Source organism: Protopterus annectens, chromosome 10.part0 (genome assembly GCF_019279795.1).
Source record: "Protopterus annectens isolate FY-2018-M chromosome 10.part0, PAN1.0, whole genome shotgun sequence".
Classification (NCBI taxonomy): domain Eukaryota; kingdom Metazoa; phylum Chordata; order Ceratodontiformes; family Protopteridae; genus Protopterus; species Protopterus annectens.
Window position 1 is genome coordinate 1461660723 of NC_056744.1, and position 23806 is coordinate 1461684528.

Sequence of the window (23806 nt, forward strand, 5' to 3'; positions counted from 1 at the left end):
CATTTGGGAAAATTTCCCTTTTTACACATTAAACCCACACCACAGCAGTGATTGCGTTCAATGGCACATGTGGGCTGTACCTAACCTGACACCTGCAGCACTCGGAAGGAACACAAATGTTCCACGAGGCGGGGATAAAGGTGCTGGGACATGTGTCACACACTGCCCGACCAAGGGGACTCCAGCTGTATACCTTCCCAGCACATCTGCTCTGTGGTGATCTGTGTCTGACATACACGGCCATGTCCAACCTGGGTGACATGGACAAGTTCCACCTCCTAGACTCCGGGCAAACACGGCCACAGAAGCAACTTACACACACCTCACCACAAAGATGACTAGGACGTGCTGGGGGAACAGGTTCAACGACCAGAGACCCCCTACAACACGGAGAGGATTGCCAGCCCATGTGAAGCAAAGGCCCTGACTGCCTTTGTGCAGGAGTAATCATGATGTGTGGATGTGTGAACATAAGTATGCACCAGGCATCATCTGTGTGTCAGTGCTGGACAGGGGACAGGAGACTGATGGATGTGGTACCATCATCCTAAGGGGTGTTATCAGCCACACACAGTCTTGCTAGGTTTACACATGCCGTAGGGCACATATCCTGGTATGTACATGTGCGCCTATGTACCTATGTAGGTGTCCATGCCAGTTGCGGGTACCTGTGCTATGCTGAGATTGCCAGATGTGCCTGTGGGTACCCCACGACTACACCTGGGGAACTGATAACAGTGCTCCCAGTGGGCACATGCAAGTACACCATAAGTGGCATATGGGTTAACTGAACCAATATGGTGCTACAGATGTAACCAACACGCATACTGTGTACACAGAACAATGAATGCTGCACCTGCACTACATGGTATATCAGCTGCATGATGTCAGTGCAAGGACCACATCACATACGCACCTGTCACCTGCCATACACAGCAACCACAAAATACACATCACATACTATGCAGACACAGGTATCACATACACCTCTCACTATGTTGTCCACCCTGTGCATCAGAATATGTTTGCATAACCATGCACCGATGGTGTAGCTCACGGTTCTGTGGCAGAGACTTCATCATATGCACAGGGTGATATGTGCCACAGGCATAGGCTGTACCAATGGATGACATCATGTGTGTGTGTAAGGGCCTGTGCATTTACTGGGCATGACTGTGCAGAATGCATGTGGATGTGGTGGAGCCCTACAGTTGTGTTTACTGTGTGTGGGTATGTGTGTACACAGTTCAGTCATCTGTGATGCCTACACGGGGTATAGTTGGCAGCCCCAGACCGTACAGTGCAGGTGGTATGGCTCACTGTGTCCGCCTGCGGCAACGTGACCCACGCCTGCCTGGGGTTGCACAGGCACTACCGGGTGGAGGTACACCGTGGCCACTCTCCGATGACACATGTCCGCTGGAAACGTGTCCACGCTGGGGCCGTCCAGGGCCACGTCCACATGGCCTGCTGTGTCCTGGTCTGGTTGGCGTAGTAGCAGCTGCACTGCTGCTGCTACCAGCACTGTGTGGGTGGGCATGGGAGGTGGCACGCACACGTTGACCTGTACTTGGTGGTGTTACTGGCCCACACCCACGTGCCCTATGCGTCACCCCTACCAGGTGTTCCAGCACAGACAGCTCACGCTCGTGGATGGCCATGCCTCGGTCGAGGATCCCAGCCATCTCACCCAATCGCCTATCCAGAACATCAGCAAGATGCTGTTGGGCATTTGCCAATGACTGGATGTTCTCATTTAAGGAACGGATTGCGGACCTCTGCAGCCTCTGCCCTTCCTGGTTCTGCCGTTCAGCACATGCCTGCGCCGCCATTACAGTCTGGAACATGCGTCTGGTTATACCAGCTGCTGCACCCTGTACGGCAGGTGTATGTGTAGCAGTGCTCCTCCTATGAGCAGCACCTGCCACATGCCTGTGTGGCACTCCACCAGTCATTACACTGGCAACGTCGTGTGTACCCACACCTTCTGCAGCCACCACACATTCCTGCTCGGTGCCAACAGACGCTGACTGTCCATCATCTATGGGCAATGGTGTTGGGGTATGTGTCGGCATCTGAACCGTGCGTGGATGAAGGGGATGTAAGTGTGATGTTCTCCAATGGCACAGTGTCTGCCTGTGACGACCCTGCCTGTGCCTCATGCACATGGTCATCACCACTAGTATCTGTGGGGACACTAGCATCAGATGGACCACAGGAGGGGCATGCACCTACAGCACCTGTCAATACAAAGACATACCGTATGTTACATTACATACATGCAGACACACACCCAGCCACACACACAGCCACACACACACACACACACACACACACACACACACACACACACACATGCGGACACACACACACTGACACACACACGTGGACAGACACACATGCAGACACATCATGCATGTGATATTGCAGGTGGCATGCAGCATTCCCACACCACAGCCCAGTGAATGCAGCCCAGACATTAATAGTGGCAGTATGCATACTGCCCTGGAGTGCACATGACAACAGGCAGGTGTCTTTTGGTAGGCATGCTGTACACACATTCATGGTAGTTCGCATGCATCACCGTGATACACCGTGTGGCCATGGGCGAGTTAACAGTACACATGGCTGCCGTCACTATGTCATGTACACGGCAAACATGTGCGGTATCATGTGGACATGTGACGATGGTGTCCCACCACATGCACCACATCACAACGGATGTCACAGTGCAGTGTTACGTGTACAGTCTACAGAGATGATGCATGTGTAATACAGATGTCTGTGCAGGTGTGGTTGGTGTGAGCTGTGTACATAACTGTACAGTGTGGAGTACGGGCACTGTGCCACTGCATGGTAGCAGGACACAGGTATGTTACTGTGCGATGCATGACCTGGACGCATTACATTGCCATGTGTGGAAGTCAGTTCAGCTGCTCAGCAGCACGTATATGGTGGACATTGGTGGCACCTCTAGTGGCTGCAGACAGGCATTCCATTACACTGGTGTACCACATCGGATGTCCAGGGGGTCTACTACAGTGATGAGCCCACCATGTGTGGACAGGGTGCAACGGTGACTACCCACTGCGGATGTACTGTGTGGCAACATGCCTGTAGGTATCACCCATGGCCTTGTTTGTCTGGGTCATCGACAACTGTGTGTGATGGACATCGTGCACACAGCCCTGTGGTGGCCCATGTGACATACAACCCTACTAGTCTGAGGTGTCACATTCCCTACAGCTATGCAGACATTGTGGATGTCTGCTATGTCGTGCATGGGTCATGTCATGGTGTGACAATGTTGCGTACAGACATCCTCGTGCATGGGACATGTCATGTGCCATGTCACAACATGTGCACCCAACGCAGCGGCATAGGTCACAGTAGTAACACCTGTGCTCTGGCCAGATCACGGCTCACTATGTGGTACTGTGTGCATACTGCAGAGGCATACCAATGCATACTACACATGCAGCCATTGTGGAACACCTACACCATTGTATGCATAACTGACTGCACATATCACACCAATAGGTTATGTTGTGTCATGCCACTCTATACTAATGGTTGTATCTACTGTACATGGGTGGTGTGTGTGTCGGGTGGTGCAACCTGTATATCGTGACTGGGCACACCCAGATGTGCATGTCATACCTGGACACATGTGGAATATCAATACACCATATCATGCCTTTTACTAGCAACAGACTTACCTGCGACAGACCCTTGTCTTTGCGACACACCAGACGTACCTGTATAGGGATGACACAAAGGTATACACATTATCCATTACTATCACTACAGTGAGCACTGTGCATGTCACATCATGCACCTGTGTGTTAGCATGTGCTATGCACATGTCTGCTAACACAACATAGCATACTGTAGTATGCATCTTGTGTGGCCAAATACCTGGCATGTGTTGCTATATTATGTGTTGTACTATGACACCCACTCCTACGTTGCTTATCATACAAACATGCAACACTGACTTACCAGACAGCTCCGAGCTCATTGGTTGGGAGACACCCACCTCCACGATGGACGCGAGGGTTTCAGCGTGTTGTTCCATGGGTGTCCCCAGACTGGCCAGGAGCTCCTCCGTGGCTGTGAGTGGGGGCTGGGTTTGTGGCCCACCACCTGTCCCACCTTGTTGTCTGGCGATTGCAGCAGCATGCTGTCTCGCATGCCGGATTAGGTCTGTGCAGTGCCTGCGGATCTGTTGATATGTGCGGTTGTGGCGCCCAGGCTGTTCACCCTCCTGCACATATCCTGCCACATCTCCTCATGTTGTTGTGCCTGCAGTGGCACATGGCTGAATAAGATGTCATAATTGTCGTGTAACAATGGTATGATTACCTCATCTTCTTGTCGGCCAAAGGCCGGCAGCCGAACGTGGCATTATCTGTAAGACATAATTATGGTGGCAGGTCACATTTACACTGCTGTTCTGGCATACTGCTGGGAATACATTGCTATGACATGTACAACATCTGCACAGTAATCTCTGCAAGGCATCATGTCAGTGACACAGCCAATGTGTTGCCGTCACACCATTGAGCAGTGGGTGTCATATCATATCTGTGTGTCACCTCATCACACTGTACACGCACCATGTTGATGTTACACTGCTGTGGACATGTGTACCTGTCTACACCTGTGTCCATATCAGTTGGCATGGGTCCCCATGTGAAAACAGTTCTACTGTTCACCTGGATGCTGTCTATATGTCAATACACATCACGTACGTGGCCAGTATGAACATCAGCAGTGGCACTGTACACATACACATGGACACCTGCACATGCATGTGTTGTGCCATATACATCCACACAGCACTGTATGGGTGTTGGACAACTTGCCACGGCTCACCTATGTTGCACATGTGATACACATGGGACAATATGTAACCATGCCACATTAGCAGGGAAGGTCATGCATAGCATGTACACACGCACATTGTCCACAGCAGCACACAGCACCTGTAACACCACAGGGTGCATCACCATAACATTACTGCTGTGTATGGTTGATAGTGACAGTGCCTTTTGTCCATCGCACCATGTGGGACTGTGATAGCACATGCAGCCTTGCTGGTCAGGGCTGCATGATATGGCAGGGTATGCCACATACATGGCACTGGGATGTGATCCACCTGGGGGGTAATGATATTGGCAGGGTGGCTTTCCATTCCATGTGTCATGTCTATGTGTATTTGGACATTACACATGTCTATCACCATGGTGTGAACACTGGCCTTATGCAAGGTAGGCTGCACACTGCTTGGTGGGGGTGTGTCTGGTACACTCAGGTATCACACACCCATGAATACACTATAACACTGACAGGTGCTATGTGCTGCGATATTGATCTACACAGTGCTGTATGTGGCCACACACTGCTATCCCGTGCACATGGATGGTTGCCTGGACTGATGTGGGTACCACATATGTCTACATCCAGTGCCTGCTGCCACCCCCATGTCTGCTGGTGCACTACACACCACCATCCCACCCTCTGGAAACGTAATGTTGGCCACAGCATAGGTATCCATGTATGGGGACAGGGATGTTCACATAGCAGGGGCACTGATGGTATCTTCGATCTGACCATACACATATGAGGCACCCGTCACACATACAACCCATTTATTATGTTGTGAAGAACAGTGACACAGCTATAATGCTACGCTGGAGGCATTCACAGGCGTACATACACAGATGCATGCACGTCCAGCTTTGACATTGCCTGGACTCTTGGTCTTGTTTGGCACATAACGTCTTTGGGTGTGGCTGGCACAGACCTACTTTGCACATGTCTACACAGTCAGCCTGTTCTACGGTAGGCATCGGTGATGTGCTGTGCACTTATCATATCTGCACATTTTGTTGCTGTCTGTCTATCCACAGGCCAGTGGTGGGACACACAGGGCTATTATTGAACATATCTGCATGCAACCCTGTACTACTAGCTTCTCAAGTGCTATTGTGTCATAGACATGCACACCATACCCACGCATGTGGTGGTGGGTTGCCACCCTTACCCATCTCCTCTTGTGGGTTGCTATCTTCCCACACCCTCTTTGTATTGTATGTTCAGGCTATGCAGCTGTGTGGGGCTTGTGGGCATGCAATGCAGTACTATGTGCCTTTGCACCCATCGCAGAACAAGTCATACAGGTACACTGGCGGCCATACACTGCACAGCTTGATGTTGGCACATCACATGTTGTACACACATAACACATCTCCTGTGGGACATGGTCAATTGTACAGGCATGTCCATCAGTCACATGCCACTACTACCCCTACATGACGGCTATGCAGGACATGTGGCGGTACAGCAACTGTCACATGTGCATGTGCACTGCCCCCCTACCTGCATCACATGGTACTGCCTGTGGGGTATGTGCGTCTGCACCCATGCTATGGCCATAGATGACAGTTGTACATCGATATGTGCAACATACCTCATTGGGAGTTCTCATGTGCACATGTTCAACATGTCAACGCATTGTTTGTGTCTGTCAGACAGTCATTGTTGTGCATGGTTTACATGGCAGCCATGGCGTACTGTGCCTGATTCCAAGTACTTCGTTGGGCTAACAGCATTGTACATTATCACGGCACATTCCAGCCATCACGTAGCCATCGTAGATGACAGTGGGAGGTGTTCTGCCATGTGCACATATGTCACACAGTACGAGGGTGATTGACACACATTCTCAGGACAGGGTTCTGACTGCTGTAGATGTGTGTGATGCTGTCGACGACCATGCCTGCACCAGATGGTGTCATCTGGATGTGTAACATTCATAACACACACCTACCTTCACGTAGCACCACATCGTCCACAAGGATGGACACCCCTGCATGAACACTGTATGCAGTATGTCTGTATGACCACTGCATGCACCATGGGTAGCCACTGGCATGGCTGCCAACAGCAGCAGTGTGTATCCTGTGTGAACATGGGTTACACCATTCACAACACACCTGTGTCAGATGTCCCTGTTGTGTGTCACAGTGCAGTTCCACACATCATGTAACAGTATGCATCATGCACCGGTATGTTGCAGACATGTGAACAGCTGTGCATGTCAACATATGCACACATGACACATCACCTGGTACAACATTTCTGTCTTACCACATGCTATTGTGACCACCCTGTGATGACATTGTACAGGCTACGTGGACTGGGACATCTGATGGCTCAATGGTGTATTCACCTTCTGGGTGTGTGTCTAGCCAAGTGTACAGTAGGCAGTGGTGTGCACACGGAGATACTGTACATTTGCATACTCTGTCACTGCGACTGTTGACTATGGTCATACTGTACTTATGCAGGCATGTGGTATTGATCCAGTCTGACAGTCATGGTCAACCATAGTACTGTGGCACACATGACCTGCGGACATCTGCCTAGGGTGTGGGGCCCACATGTACATCTTCACATGCTATGCTGCCTCTGCAGCGGTGTCACATGTCTGTCGCTGGCAGGGCTGTCACAGGCTGGCACAGCATGCAGTGGTGTGTGACAATGCTTGCACCCCCCACTGTGCTGTACACAAGCACTGCACACACAGTAAGGCATGCCTGACATTAATCTGCAGTGCCTGGGACCTGCCTCCATGCTCTACAGAGCACACCTGCCAGTACAGATTGTACACAGATCATACCTCCCTGGCACATACCTGGACTGCAACACACACAGGTGAGTGGATCCCACATCACACACTGATTTACACACATACTGTATGTTTTTCTAAGACAAATGCATCATAGGTACTCCATGTTCGGATACCCATGTTTGTGACCACTAGACACGTTGTGACACGTGACGGTGAGTACACTGTACACCACAGGTTACATGCTGGCTGTGTTATCATACGGTACATTGCACCTCGGACAGTTGCTACTGCCATGTGCTGACAGCAACGCGCACTTCACTAGTATGGACTCCCATGTACCCACACATGCTTGGCCATGCACTACACATAGCTGGGTGACACATCAAACAAGACATACCATACCTGCACTACCCTTGGCATGCACCATACCTACATGTGTCTGTCTGCTATACCTACAGACATCCCACCTCTGGTTGATGGACATATATGCTTTGCGGCCCTGCTAGCCACACCCTGGACACACACCCATTGCAGCATACATGGTACATGTGGTCAACAGCCGGTACTACCAACATCTGCTGACGGGGGTGGTTAATGGCATGGCACCCCAGCAGCCGGGCAGTATACATGACTATGCTGACAGATATCACAATGCACTTCCGCTACATGTACGCAGTGGTAGGGACCATGCTATTCCACACAGAGACATGGTGGTACTGGCCTTTTCACAGACACAACGGTGGTATGCATGTTCCATGCACATGTGCTGTATGGCCACATGTGCAGGCTGTTGCACGGTGGGTATGTTCAAATGTGTGTGGTGCATCACTTGACAGTCATGGTGTGTCCTCGTGGTCCATCACATACTCCACAGCTAGATACCTACACATGACCACCATACTTTGCAGTGTGGGCCCTCACACAGTGTGGTGGTATGTCTGTGTTGTTTGGCTACATCCACATTCAATGTAGCATACGACAGTCACCCAGGCATTGCCGACAGAGATGTTGTTGGCAACATGCCAGCCAATGGGATACCTACCAATAAGACACACTTTCACTCACTACAGGTTTCAAATCCATACATGGACATCGCAATGTCCCTGTGGACACATACATGGTACTGCCATGCACACATTATGTCCTAGGACACTGTCCCAATGTCACCTCCAATCTCCCTAGCTGTTATATCCCGCCAAACTGGTTGTTATGTGTCTGTGCAGCAGCACACTGCATTAACTGCTAGCCCATTCATGGACGTTGTGTACCTTGACCACCACACCACCGCATCTATCACACTACACATGGGTGGTAGTGCATTGCACGTGTGGGACGGCACTCATACAGACATGACTGCACCATTTGGGATGGCACTGGGGCACATCCTCCCATCCATGCTTCACATACTCATTGACGACCTCCATGCCTTTACTGGCACCCTTGTTGGGCGTCTGTGTGCCACAGCACACCACATCCACATGATGGCCACCTGTCATACCATTGCATGGGTGTTTGGTGTAGTACAGAGGGTAACAGATCAGACATTATCCCCACATTGCCCTTCAGCACCATTCCACATTCTGGTATTGCCAATGTACACATCCACCATCACATCATACCCTGTGTCTCAGGATGTTAGGCTATGTGACTCCTGGACAGGTCACACAGTGGTGCAAGCATATCATGCTACCTACGACATGTAAGGTACATGTGGCATTACACAGTCCTCAGTCATGTGGCCCCTCATGTTCACTATTTGCTTACATACACAACATGCTGTCACGGAGTAATGTCCATGCCTACATATCCCACATCTGCATACCTGGCAGCATTATAGCTCCACCAGCTCATACTGCTAACAACCATACAAGTGTCAGTGTGGCATATCTATCATGTAGATGTCATTAAGCGCCAGATACATCACACATGGTGCATACACTTCACCTTTGCATAGCGACAGTCATCCACTAGGTATCACGTGGATACTGTCCCTATACATGCATATCACATTGTACATGGTTGCTGTACACGCACATGCCCCACATGGTGCTGTGGTTGCCATATTCCGCTGTGGCGTGGGTACACATGTGCAGGGCCACACATATCTGGACTATGTGTGTTGCTAGGACATTGGTAGCCTTTGTACTTGTGCCATACACACATCTACACACGGGCAGGGTTACCATAACACATTTGTGGTGTGCCTTCCACAATGGCTACACCTTTCCATATCACGGTATAGTCATGCCGTGATGTATACCAGGCTCAGACAGTTGACATATGCAGATGACAGATGGGGGAAACATCTGTACTCATCTGCATACCACTTACACAGGGGTGTCATGTACTCTGCCATGGGCCATGTCCTCCGCATTACTGATGCATGTAGTACTCCTACATGGCGTTTGCAGTGGGCAGGGTGAGTGACGCACTCATGCATATGTGCACACAGGCCACATTGCTTAGCCTGGGCTTCTGTTTACCTACACAGACTAGACACACACCATGCTGTAAAACATAGGTCCTGTGCACATCCCACAGGGACACACTGTAGCACTGGTCATGTGATAACTCCCTTGCTGATAGGGTGACACATACACATGGGACCGCCACAACGGCAGTACTGTGTAGACATGCAGTTGACATCCACCTTTGATATTCTGTGGGCAGTACCATGGGGGGGTGACACGACTGTGTACATTGCACATGTGTTTACACATGGACCTGCCAGACGTCATTGTTGCACACATTGCACCTGCTACAGATAGCTTGGACATGGTCACTTGCTGTTCCTTCCATTTCGGGTGGCTATTCTGCTTCTACTCTGTCCCATATGTGCGGGCCATACATATCCTGTTAATGTACATAACAGTAGGCCATACCTCCGTCATGCATGCTATGCCTGTGATACTGTGTATAATGTCTGAACGTATCCATCATGATAGCTTTACATTACACATACTTGACATGGTCACCCCTACTGCAAGGCATACGTGCACGTCGTGCACAGATTACATATGACATCGACAATATCTGCCCATACACATGTGTGCTGTGACACTATACATACATGTCCTATCCCCTGCTGTGGCACTTCATTGTTGGACATCCACTGCCAGCATCAGTGTGGGTGGTGGCATTGTTCTGTGTTTTACATCAGTATGGCACCCCTTCGGTTATCCCAGCTGTGTACATGATGTCCCACTGCTGTACACACGGTGTCCACAGTCGTTGGTATGCTCAGCGAGTTAACAGTACATAACCACCTTTCACCACTCTCTGCCTTATGGACAGGTATCTTTACTGACAAACACCGTTCACATACAGTGCAGATTCGTCATACATATCATGCGTTACACACCAGTACATCTCGTGGGTTCTACATACCTTTCCTGTATTGCTTTCAGTATTCCGTGTGAGTCTCGCTACTGAAAAGTGATCGGCTCTTGTAGGAATAACTTCTTTGTTCGGTATGAACATACAGTTTTACTCTCCTGGGAGTCTTCCTTATATCCGTCGTCACCTGCGGCATGTGGGTTCATCACACCAATAGCTGTTCCTCGGTGTGTACTTATGTGCATATCACCTGAGCATCTCCTCCATTCGTACGGTACTCGTCAGAACTAGGGCATAGTTCATTCCTCGTCTGGCCGTTGGTTATCTGCACTAGCTTCGTGGGGATGGTATGTATTGTGTTATGTTATGTGTGACTGCAACCGCTATGTTTGGCGTCAGGTAAATTTCGCTGTGGTGTTAGCCGTGGATTGTGTGTGTTGGGTATGGTATTATGTTCCACATGTGGGTGTCCGTGTCCCGCCGGCGTCTGTCGATGGCGTTTTGCATTCTGATGTGTAACATAGCTCTTCTATTCCTGTACACAATGGATGCTGGTATGCATCCGCTGCTGATAGTGTTTCCCACGTGAGATGTTGCGGGTATGCCGCTGTCATTAACTGCCTGTATGTCTTTGCTGCTATTTCGGCTTGTATCCCTTTGATATGTGCGATGGGGTATATCGGCGGCTGTGGGTGACGGGTACGGGTTGTGGGCCTTGCATTTGTACATACACGGGTATGCTTCTGTGTGTGCTCCATCCCTGCCTGGGGAGCTGCAAGTTACCTGTCTGTTGTTCTAGGAGTGTAGGTATTCTTGATGTCGTCTGCTGTCGGTACCGCCTGCTTGTGTGCGTCCTGCATCTATTCCTCCGTCACATCGGTAGTATATCTGCAGCTGTTCGTACATGCCGACTATCCCTTGGCATTTTGTAACGGATATTTACGGTCATTGTAATCCTGTAGTTGGGACGGCCTGTATGCTACCGGTTGCCACCTATTCGGGTGGCGATTGCTTGTTTAACACTCGTAGAACACACAGCGGTGTTTACGGGACGATACGTGTCCACGATCGGTAACGGGGCAGCAAATGCGTATTTCTGCGGTACATAACTATTGCTGCGTAACGTAGCCGATATATCGTATTGGAATTAACATGTCGGCGCCATACATACGGTGATGGTTTGTACATGCGTCCTTTGCATCTCATGTTGGCTATACTCCTGTGGTAGATTCTGGGACATTTTCACTTTGCATCGTTTTACATCACCACGCGCCTAGCCAGTGAGTAGCTCTCAGTACTACTTTGTGGGTACTGCTATACATACGCCTGTGGTTCCTATACTGTATGCCTACACATGTTATTCCACTCCGCCTGTCACATGTCACCTACATACACATTTTACAGTGTCACACACATTACAGTGGCACAGCGGAACACACGACACCCTCACCTCACACATACACATACTTCCGCTTTCGCAGGGACGGTTGCACACAGTACCTACGTTGAGCACATCACCGGCGGCAGTGTCTACCTCCGCCCTCATATCCTAAGAATATTACATGCACATGTCCTGTTACTGTATCGTGGCCTGGCGATCATCCTGAATGGCGGATATGCTTTTAGGTGGGTTGACCTTTCCGTGGGTGGCGTTCCCTGCTCTGTCCACCCTCCCGGATAGTCGGGTTGTCGTTCAGTATGTTTACTATGCTGAGAGTTCGCCTCTTACTTCTCTGTGACCTTGCATCCCTGTGATTCCCTGTTTAACTTGTTGTACTTTATATCTGTGTATGTGTACATACATGTCTACGTGTGTAATGATATCTATCTCCATATGTGTGTATGCACATATGTACATATGTAGACACCTTGTGCCAAACGTGGCAGCATACGGCTATGCCGTCTGCTGTCGGACCCGCGTGCGGTTGAGTTGTTGCCGTTCCATGCTCCGCTGGCTGTGGGTTGTGCAGTGTTTGGGTGCTACCTATGTTGGAGTCACACATGTGACCGCCCATACGGTACACATTATGGGCGGACATGTTTGTGTGCCATCCATTTCACTGTGTGTGCAGGTAGGGAGGTGTCAGTCCATGGGGCCTACGCTGTCAGAGTATGTGCTATACGTTCCCTCTTTGCCAAGGCATAGGCATATTGGGTACGCCTCCGTCTGCCTACTGGGGCTGGCACAGTGTGTTCATGGCACTGGACGCCATGTGCCTGTGCTTGCCTTGGCAGTTGTGGCGGGCTTGGTGGCCCTACACCATTATGTCCCTGCAGCAGCTGTTTCCGCAGGATCATATTATGTAGCATAGCACATACTATGAATATGTGGGCACTTGTGCCTGGGGAGTACTGCAAGGCTCCACCGGATGTATCCAAGCACCGGAACCGTGATTTCAACATCCCAAACACACGCTCTATGATTATTCTGGTCTGTGTGTGTGCCTCATTATGGCGTTCTTGCATGTGTGTGTGTGCATTTCTGATGGGTGTCATCATCCACAGCTCCAATGCGTAGCCAGCATCCCCCACAAGGTGACCTTGTGTGATGTCCCCCCTGGCGAATACCTGATACAGCTGTGAGGCATGCCAGATATGGGAGTCGTGGTAGCTTCCAGGGCTGCCAGCACACACATCCATGATAATGCCCTGCGCATTGCACACGACCTGGCAATTGATGGAGGGGTATCCCTTGCGGTTTATGTAGCGTCTACCCTGCTCACCGGGTGGTGACTTGATTTCTATGTGCGTACAGTCTATCGCACCCAGTACCTCCGGGTATTGTGCCACATGGTGGAAGTGGCGCATATTGCTAGCCAACTCCTCCTGAGATCTGGGGAAGTATATGTACTCATGGGCGTGTCGTAACATGGCATCCAGAAACTGGTGTAGTACCCTGGATGCTGATGCCTGTGAGATGCCCATTATATCCCCGGTTGGCCTTTGAAAGGTACCTGTTGCCAGTATTCGCAGGCTTACACATACCTTTGTGTCCACTGGGATGGGCTCCCCTCTGTTGTCTCTTGTTCTCAGGCTTGGCCGGCACAGCTCCGCTATTTACTGTAACGTGTCCCTGTCCACCCTGTAACGCTCTACTATCTCCAGGTCTTGCAGCCCCTGGTAGGTCACCCTTGGTCTGAACACTCTCCTTCTCCTCTGAGGCCTCCAGTAGTTGTCAGCACCCTCCTCCGCAACTCCGTCTGTCTCTGCCACATGCCGATACATCACGGCCACAGCAGCACCCAACATATACATTTTAAAAGTTCCCCGTGTGTTTACACCGTAAGGCGCAGCATTTGGGAAATCGCGCTGTCTGTTGTGTACATTCCCACTTTATAGTGTTGTGCTGTACACCCAGTGATGTCATTGGGTGTGTCTCTGCTGCCGTATCTGTGGGTTATCTTCCGTGTTTTACCGTTGGCACTGCAACGCTGTTGCCTTTGGTGTTACATTACACTTGCCTGCATTGGTTTAGCTTTACACCTTACTTTACTGTTTCTGCACGTTGCACCTACTATTTACGGGAGTGCATCCTGCGGGCACATGGCATATCATGCATTTTGTGTGCCGCCACCATTATGCTAACTCTCTCCTTGGCTGTGCTGTATCGGTTCTTCGCTCTTTGCATTTCTGCAACATCCACTACTTTCTTTGCATTCATATGCCTCCCCTTTCCCGTTTTGCACGTTTCTGCATGCAGAGTTGTCAGCTGCCGCCGATTGCCCTTCGTGAGTTGATTGCTGTTAATTGCTCATTACGACTCCAATTACACTGCTTCCGCATTTCCTCATATTCTCCACATCACCTTCCTGTATCCATGGTTGTTGACGGGCGGCCGTCACATGACTGGTTTGGGGAACATAGTCATCCTCGTGCACATGCATTTGTGCGCGCATTGTGTACTTTCAGCGAATCTCTTTCCTCACACGCCGGTCCTGATGCTGTGATGTGCATTGTACAGCCCAGGTTTGCTGGCCTCCAATGTGCTTCCTCCTACAGTGTCACACCCCTCTGCGATTGACAGCTATTCCCTGTAGGCCACTCCTCGGTGTATTACCGCTGCGCCGTTTGGTGCAGCCTTACGCCGGCGGGTGTTTTGCGATTCAGTATTATCTGCCTCATTTGCATGGCATTGACTACTAATACATGGTTACGGCGCCAGACACCGCCGCCACTCCTTGACAACCCTTGCGCTGTGGTTGTGGCTTTCCATTCATACTATGGTGTATTGTGGCTGTGATGCTGATGTGTCTTATACTGCTCTTTTATGGCATTGTCATATTACTTCCAGTGTTCCTCACCTTCCGCGGACATGTCCTGGGACTCTGCTGTGGTTTTTCCGTACATAACATTTATGTCATTATTTACATTTTCTGCATGTTTTCTTTTGACATTCTCGGTTTCTTTCCACATTACCATGTTGCACCACTATGACACCTGACGTTGGCAGCCTTCCGTTACTCCTATGTCATGTTTGGATATGTGTAAACCGTTTTTTTTTGGTTTACATTGCCGTTGTGTTATGCTACGCCTGCGCCACTTCCTGCATCGCTACTTGCCTTCATTTGCATGGTGCAACACCACACATGAGGTATTTAACATACCTACGCCGGAGGCGGCGCAAATCCGGCGTACGCCGCTGATGCACGTGGCTTTGGATCGTACCTGAATCGCTCGGCGGCCATGTCTGGCGTTGTGGCGCCTACGCCATGCGTGCGCCTGGCGCAAGGTTCATGAATCCCGGGGATCACCTTTTACCTGCTATACACTGACACTGATATGTTCTACATTTAAAACTGTATTAATTTTAGGGGGGTTTAAATTATACATCTTTATCTCTTTAGTCTTAATTTGTAAAGTGCAAAGTTATAAACACTCATATAAAAGCCAAGCTGAGTGATTGCTGTATACTGCCTACCCCATAAATAAGCCTGGCATCATCATCATCTACTTAGGCTGATAGTAAGCAATGTCTTTTCCATTTGCCATCCTGGTTACCTGTCTATATCCATACATCTTTCAGTGGCAATAATTTTCTTCATGACTTCTTGCCTAAGTGCTTGCCTGACCACTCTGCCAACAGTAGACTTTTAACAGTCATTAAACACCTTAAAGTGTATTAGTCATTTTCAGAAGTACCTTTGTTTTTTAGTTAATTTTATTTCTTGTTGCACTTCTCATGTTAAAGTTGCAAGTGATTTTACAAAAAAAGAAAGATTATAGTGAGTTGTTTGTCTTTTCTTTTTGTTTTGCATTAGTTTCACTGTTTTGTCAGTTTGTCATTATAACCAGACCTGTGAAATGATGTTGTGGTAGGTATAGGAGTTCTTATCTGCATACAACTGCAAAACATTATGAACAGGCAAAGCACCAAATGTCTTTAGAAGAGCAGCTTCTTACTTACAGTGTGGTTTCACTGCTACATCATCACAGGTGTTATTTTCAATGTGAGGTGTTCCACCTGCAAGGACTATCCATTACTTTCATTTAAGGAAGCAAGAAGCTACTTTTGATGGATTTATCTTGAGAATTCAGTAGTTCATACGTTCTAAGGTCTACACTAGGCTAATAACCACTGGGGCCTTTATAAGCCTAGGCATTCAGCCCAAATATATCCCACAAGTTATTGTGCCTTAGAGTTTATTTTAAGGGAGTGCATGTTAGTTAGGGCTTGATTTAATGGCTATCCCTGTCCTTCAGAGACATAGGTGTCATACCAGGGGTGAATTTCCGGTTTCCCCATTATGAACAAATCATGCTGGAGAGATAGATACATCTCCCACAGATTACCCCCTTTCTGGAACAAGCTTCCCATTCACATGAAGCAGAACTTCTCTCTGACCCTCTTCAAACTGGATCAATGGATGAGTGACTGTAAATTTACTCCTGTGGTGACGCCCATGTACCATATGGACAGAGTAAGTTGGTATTAATTACCATAGACACATACCTCTACAAACTTTGCTCACCTAACTACTGACAACTGGGGCAGCTCGGGATAAATATGGTCAGATTTGTAAGGGCTCTAGGACTAATACACTAGTATCTTCTTGTGAACATATGAATCTATGATAAGTCATATTTCATGCTATTCAGAAGGCATCCTGTGGTATTATTGGGTCCCAGTGAAGCTGTATTCTTAGCCTTAGTAAGCACATGTAAGACCTGCTCCCTACCGATAGCTGGAAGGGTTATGTTAGGTGGTATTTCCTGGGGTGTGGCTAGGTGAATGGAGACTAAAGTTATAGCTGAATTTATCAGCCAGAAGATTTACTATAGCTCTTGGTTCCATGACTGTGTGTCCATTTACCAACAGTTCAGCATACTGTTGTGTGCTATCTTTGAGGTTTCAGACATAAATGAAGAACACCTTATGGTTGTCCTTGGCCTGAGACACTATATTTACCTCAGAATTTGTTTTGTTGGTCTTGATTAGTTCTCTTATATGTCAATTCAGTTTGATGAGAGAGTTTTTATCTTTTTTTGGTGTTACTTTATTTGTGCTACTTCCTACTTTAGTTAGCTTTTTGCTGCAGGTTCTTAAAGTCTTCTTTTGCATTTAATTTGCTGCATTTACTGCTGCTTGTTAGTAACCTGACTACATTGTAACCATTATTCTAAGTCTCATAGTTTTGATTTAACCACTTGGGTTTCAAGCGAGTTGTCTTATATAAGGAAGGTTTGTGACAGGAGAGGTAGCCTATACCCTTAAGAACTGGGAATTGCTGGTGAAGGCTTTTTGTGCCTGTTATTCTAAGCGTCTTTGTTCTGGTTAAAGAACTTGGGCTCCAAATCAGTTATTTGATATTAGGAAGGTTTGTGTCTGCACTCGTGTGGCAGTAGAAGATAGTCTACACCCTTCTGAGCTGTGAATTGTTGGTTAAAGGTTTACTGTGTCTATTAATTTAGTTCTGGACTAAGCACTTGGACTCTAAATCAGTTATTCTATATTAAGAAGGTTTTGGTCCACACTCCTGTGGGAGGAGAGGGTAGCCTCTACTCTTCTGAGCTGGAAACTGCTGGTGAATGCTTATTATGTCTGTTATTCTAAGTGTCTTTGTTCTGGTGTAAGCACTTAGGCTAAAAAACAGTTATTTTACATTAGGAAGGTTTGTGGTCTACACTCTTGTGGCATTACTGTCCAGACAGATTTTTTAGTGTGCACATAACTGAGCATTGTTCATCAAGTACCTTGTCTTACTGACTTATTCAATGTTTAAATTTTCCTCACTCTTCCATAGTAGGTCAGTAACCATGGATATGCAATTCCTGACTCTCTCTGTGACCGGTCTGTTTGAGATGGATATTCTGGGGCATTGTAACAATTGCCTCATGTACACTGACAACCCACTTACTCTTAATAAAACAGAAAAAGTATGTGAGAGGTGTAAAGACACTTTAATGCTGGAGGCAAAACTCTCTCATACAACCAAAACTAATCCTAAAGAGGTTGTCAGTGACACTTGCACCACACCTATTGTACAGGTTAAAGACCCTACACATCAAACTACTTATGCTAAGGCATTCACAGGTAACCTCCCTAAAACACTAATACCTCCAGCATAGTACAATCAAAGAAAGGGTCCTCAGCCATCATGTAAACACTTTGTTAAAACACCACCCACCCCTATATTTAGTAACACTGTATCCAATGCCTCTACTGCTAAGTCCTTAAGGCAAACCAGTGTGCAGCCAAATTTTATGGTCTTTGGTGATTCTATAGTGAGTCACAACAATGTTCCCCTCACCAGACTGAGTAAGGCAAGAGTCAGAGTTAGTTGCCTTTCTGGGGCTGGGATCTGTCAAGTCACACAGGCACTCAGGTCATTGAACCACAAGTACAAGTATGGCTCTGTCACCGTCCATGTGAGTGTTAATGACCAGGGACTTACATCCCTTGACTATATGAAGCAAGACATGATCGACTTCGTTGATTAGGTGTCTCAGGCAGATATGAACTACCTTCTGTAAGGATGATGCCATGTTACTAACAGAAAATTATTGATTTTAACAATTAGCTTAGCTTCTGGCATCAATCCAGGGGCATACAATATTTGACGGCCTTGGAAGACATAGTTAACAGACCACACTGCTTTGCCAGAGATGGTCTGCACTTGTCCCCTGTAGGCTTTTGGATATTGGCAAAGACGTTTCCTACTCCTACAGTGCCATATTTAGGCAATGCTAAACTGAGAAACCCAGTGACTTAACTGAACCTATGAAGGAATATCTGAAGGGGGTACTGCTCAAGTTTAGAAGTCTTAACAAGAAACTCCACTACCTGCAAGCCTTCCTCACCCCGAAGAATGTAGATATCTTTATAGCAATGGAAACATGGTTTAAAGTCATGGATAATACCCAGGCAATGCAAGGACAGAATGCCTTTCATAACTTTAGACCAGTTACAGCACAGGAGAGAACTAAAGGTGGAGGAGTCTCAGTCAATATTAAAAACAACCTCACATCCAGACTAGATAAAGTTTATAACCCACTGGAATGCATACATGTGCAAGTCACCATAAACAGGGTGTCATACCATATCCTTGTAACTTATAGGTCCTCTTCCATGTCCCAGGAAACCCATACTCTCTATCTCAATGTACTAGAGTTCCTCACCGTTCAACCCAATATAATATTCGTGGGGGATCTCAACTACACCCACATATATTTGGACTCCTACACCACATCTAATGTGCAAGCCCAGTGATGCCTAAACTTTGTTAATACGAATATTCTGGAACAGTTGGTCCATTCTCCTACCAGGGAGACAAACATCCTTGACCTTGTACTCATGAACATGGGGGACTGGTGTTCCTCACCCATTGTAATGTCTTCACTTGTCAGATCTGACCATAAGGCAGTATTACTTGAAATAAAAATCAAATCCAAGAATCCAGCAAAAACAAAAACCTTTAGGAACTATTCCAAGGCTAACCTCTCTCTACTAAGCAACATCTTGGCTAAATTCCATGTACCCCCAAACCCAGTAAACACCATAGCATATGCTGAGCTACTTACATAATCTCTGTACAGCCATATTGATAGCTGTATGGAGCTGTGCCCACTTGTATTAAGAATAAGACAAACTCAAAAGACAAGCCACCCTGGTGGAACTACAATATGAATCAGTTATACAACAAAAGAAAAAAAAATATTGGGCAAGCTTAGGATGAACAAAGTCATTCATACTAAAATCCCCCTGACCAATCTAAACAGGCAGCTGATAGAGTTAATTAATATTTCAAATGCTAAATTTGAAGAAAAACTAGCTTATCAGGCAAAGGACAACCAAAAACTTTCTACAGCTATGTCCATAACCTCAGAAGAAATACACAACAATGTGTAGAACTTATTGTAAATGGCATCATCCACACTGAACCAGAGGGCATTGGCAGCCTTTTGGCTGACAGGTTCAGCTCAAATCCCTCCCCCACAACTCCCACCAATAGTCCAAATGAAATACCACATAACACAATATCCCCAACCATTACTAGAGTGCAGGTCATCAATGCACTTTCCAAGGCCAGAAACACTGCATTGATGGGCTCTGATAACATCTCAGGATGTTTAATGAATAGCATGAACATGACCTCTCTGGTTCACTTGAATCACTTTTCAACTGGAGCCATCAATCATATTTTGTGCCTAACAAATGGAAGATGGCTACATTCATTCCTATGCACAAAGAAGGTCCAACCACTGCTCTGGGTAACTACAGACACATAAATTTTACCATCCTTATATGTAAGGCCATGGAAACAATCATCATGGACATCATAAATGAGGACATAGACAACTGGCAAATGCTGGACCCATCACAGATCGACTTTGTTAAAGGAAGTTCAGTTCATTATTATTAAATCTGGTGGAATATTTTTGAGAGAACCACTAAACCATTGGATGAAAGTAAGATGGTGCACAAAGCTTACCTCGACCTGGCCAAGGCTTTTGATACAATACCTTACTCAGGCCTTATAGACAAGCTCACTAATTTAGGTATAAACTCTTTTATCACCCGCTGGATAGCCAACTGATTCAATAATAGGACTCAGGAGATCAAAATAGGTGAGACCACCTTCACCAAGAAGACAGTCATTAACTGAGTCTCCAAGGGCTCGAGACTGGGTCCACTCCTTTTTAGTATATACTCTCTGAAATGAAAGAAAATGTTGAATGTTTATGGCTGAATAAGCTTGCAGATGATTGCAAGCTGGGGGTTATCATCGACTCCCCTGCAGGCACTAGCTTTCTTCAGGAAGTATCTCTGACTAACAAATGGTGCCAAAGCTGTGGACTTAAACTCAATGCTAAGAAATGTGTAATTGCATCCATTGGGAAATCAACCATTCCAGCTAATCACCACGTTGATAATATGGGCCTAAGAGATGACCCAGTGGTCAGGGATCTGGGTTCACACATATACAGTAGCCTTAACTTCAATCACCACGTGGCCATAGTGGTGAGGAAATCCTTTTATGTTGCATAACTTATAAGCAAGGGCATGGCCTCTAGGACCAAAGAAGTCATTATCCCACTGTACTCTGCCCCTATCAGACCAGTAAAGGAGTACAATGCTTCCTTCGGTATGTACCTGACCAGGCATATGCAACAACTAAAGCGACCTTAAAGGTTCCTTGCAAAAAGAATACAAGGCATAACAAACCTGCCTTATACAGAGTATTGTAAAGCCCTTTCCCTCTACTCAATCTCCTATAGATTGCTGAGTGGTGATTTATGCCTGGCATGCAATCATATGCACAGGGTGTGTTGTTGATTTGCCAGAGCCCGACAATGACCCATCCAATCGACATGTATGTGTGTGTGTGTGTGTGTGTGTGTGTGTGTGTGTGTGTGTGTGTGTGTGTGTGTGTGTGTGTGTGTGTGTGTGTGTGTGTGTGTGTGTGTGTGTGTGTGTGTGTGTGTATGTGTGTGAGGGACAACAGTACAGCATGGGTCAATGTTGATGTAATGTGAGTGTGTATGTGTTAGCCCTAGGTGTTTGGTTTATGTGTGTGTGTGTCTGCATGCACACAATTCCACTGTGGCTGCCAAATATGGGAGGTTGTGGGACAGCCACAGACTGTACCTGCCAGGCTGTACAGATCACTGTCTCCTGCCATGGACACAGTACCTGTGCCTGGCAGGGGTGCCACCGACAGTATCGGGTACTAAGCCAGACTATTTACTATCATCAGAGGCAGAGGGATGTCAACTGGACCCATGTCCCTGCTGGGACTGGCCAGAGCCACGTGCACTTAGTTATCTAGGACGGTCTATTGACAGCCCAGCCCCAACATTGCTGGGGCTGGTACTGCCACTACGGGAGTGGCTGTGACTTGTGTGTCGTCCGCAATGACTGCCAGCTGATGATGTTGCTGGCATACATCCATGTCGACATCTCAGCCATCCTGCACTGTCCTGGCACATGGACATTACATTGCGGAGGACATCTAGTGTCTCCCCCCAACGTCTAGCAATGACCTCAGTGTAATTACAGATGGCACTGGCAAGGTCACGGATACTGTCATTGATAGCAGTGTTATGGGCCCTCTGCACCCTTAGTCCCTGCCTGGTGTACCGTTCCATACATGCCTGTGCCTGCATTACAGCCTGGAACATACCTGAGGTTGTAAGACCTGTGGGGGCACATCTGCCAGGGGCATTATGACCAGCAGTGCTCCCAGGAGAACCCCTGGACATATGCCTATGTGGTACCATTCCAGGAGTCTGGGTATGGCTGCTGTGAGGGGATGCATGTGCCATAGATACCACACTATCCTGGTCAATGCCTACTGTATGCTGTCCCTCAGCTAAGGCCATTGGTGTTGAGGGATATATTGGCAGTATGAATGTGCGGATAGATGGGGTGGAAAGCTGTGTACTGTTGATTGGCAGACCAACGACAGACCCTGTCAAACCTGCCTGTGCCACAACACATGTATCATCATGTCCACTATTTGTGGCAGTGACTTCAGCTTCCCTGCTGCACTCATCCAACACAACCTCAGCACCTGTAAGAGGAAGACAGGAAACACACTTTACAATCTGTACATGATGTTAGCACACATGCACACATGAACACATACACACATGAACACATGAACACATGCACACATGCACACATGAACACATGCACACATGAACACATGCACACATGAACACAAATACACTACTCAGTCAAGCTGACACACACACACACACACACACACACACACACACACACACACACACACACACACACACACACACACACACACACACACACACACCAGCAGCAATACAGAACATATTCATTAGTGGTTGATGGTGGAGTACAGTATCACAAGCCAAAGAGTCCTATCACACGTGTCAGCATGCAGGATGTGTGTTGCTCAACAGCATGCAGTGCAAGTGTAAAGAGTACTTGTTGATAACAGTATGCATGTCTTTGATGCATGTGTGTTGTTCAATGATTGGCCTCACCCTGGAACACAATGTGTACATGGACACAACATCACTGTGCAAGTATAAAATGCTTTCCAATGTCCTGTGCGCCATCACTCATAGGTATACATACCATGGCCAGATGCACACAACTGTCAGGTGTATAGCAATGAATGCTATGTGTAGTACTCTAGTTACTGTAACTGGATGTAGTGTAGTACCATGAGCCATCATCAGGCAGCATCATGTGGTCCCTCAAGGTCACTAATGTATGCCACACTGGCAACTATCTTGCTGTACCTGATGTGCACCACTTTGGCTACATTAACCATTTCACAGGCAGTTGTTACATGGGTATGTAAGGTGTTCAATAGGGAGCATTGCCTAACATGAATGTGTTGTGTGTTG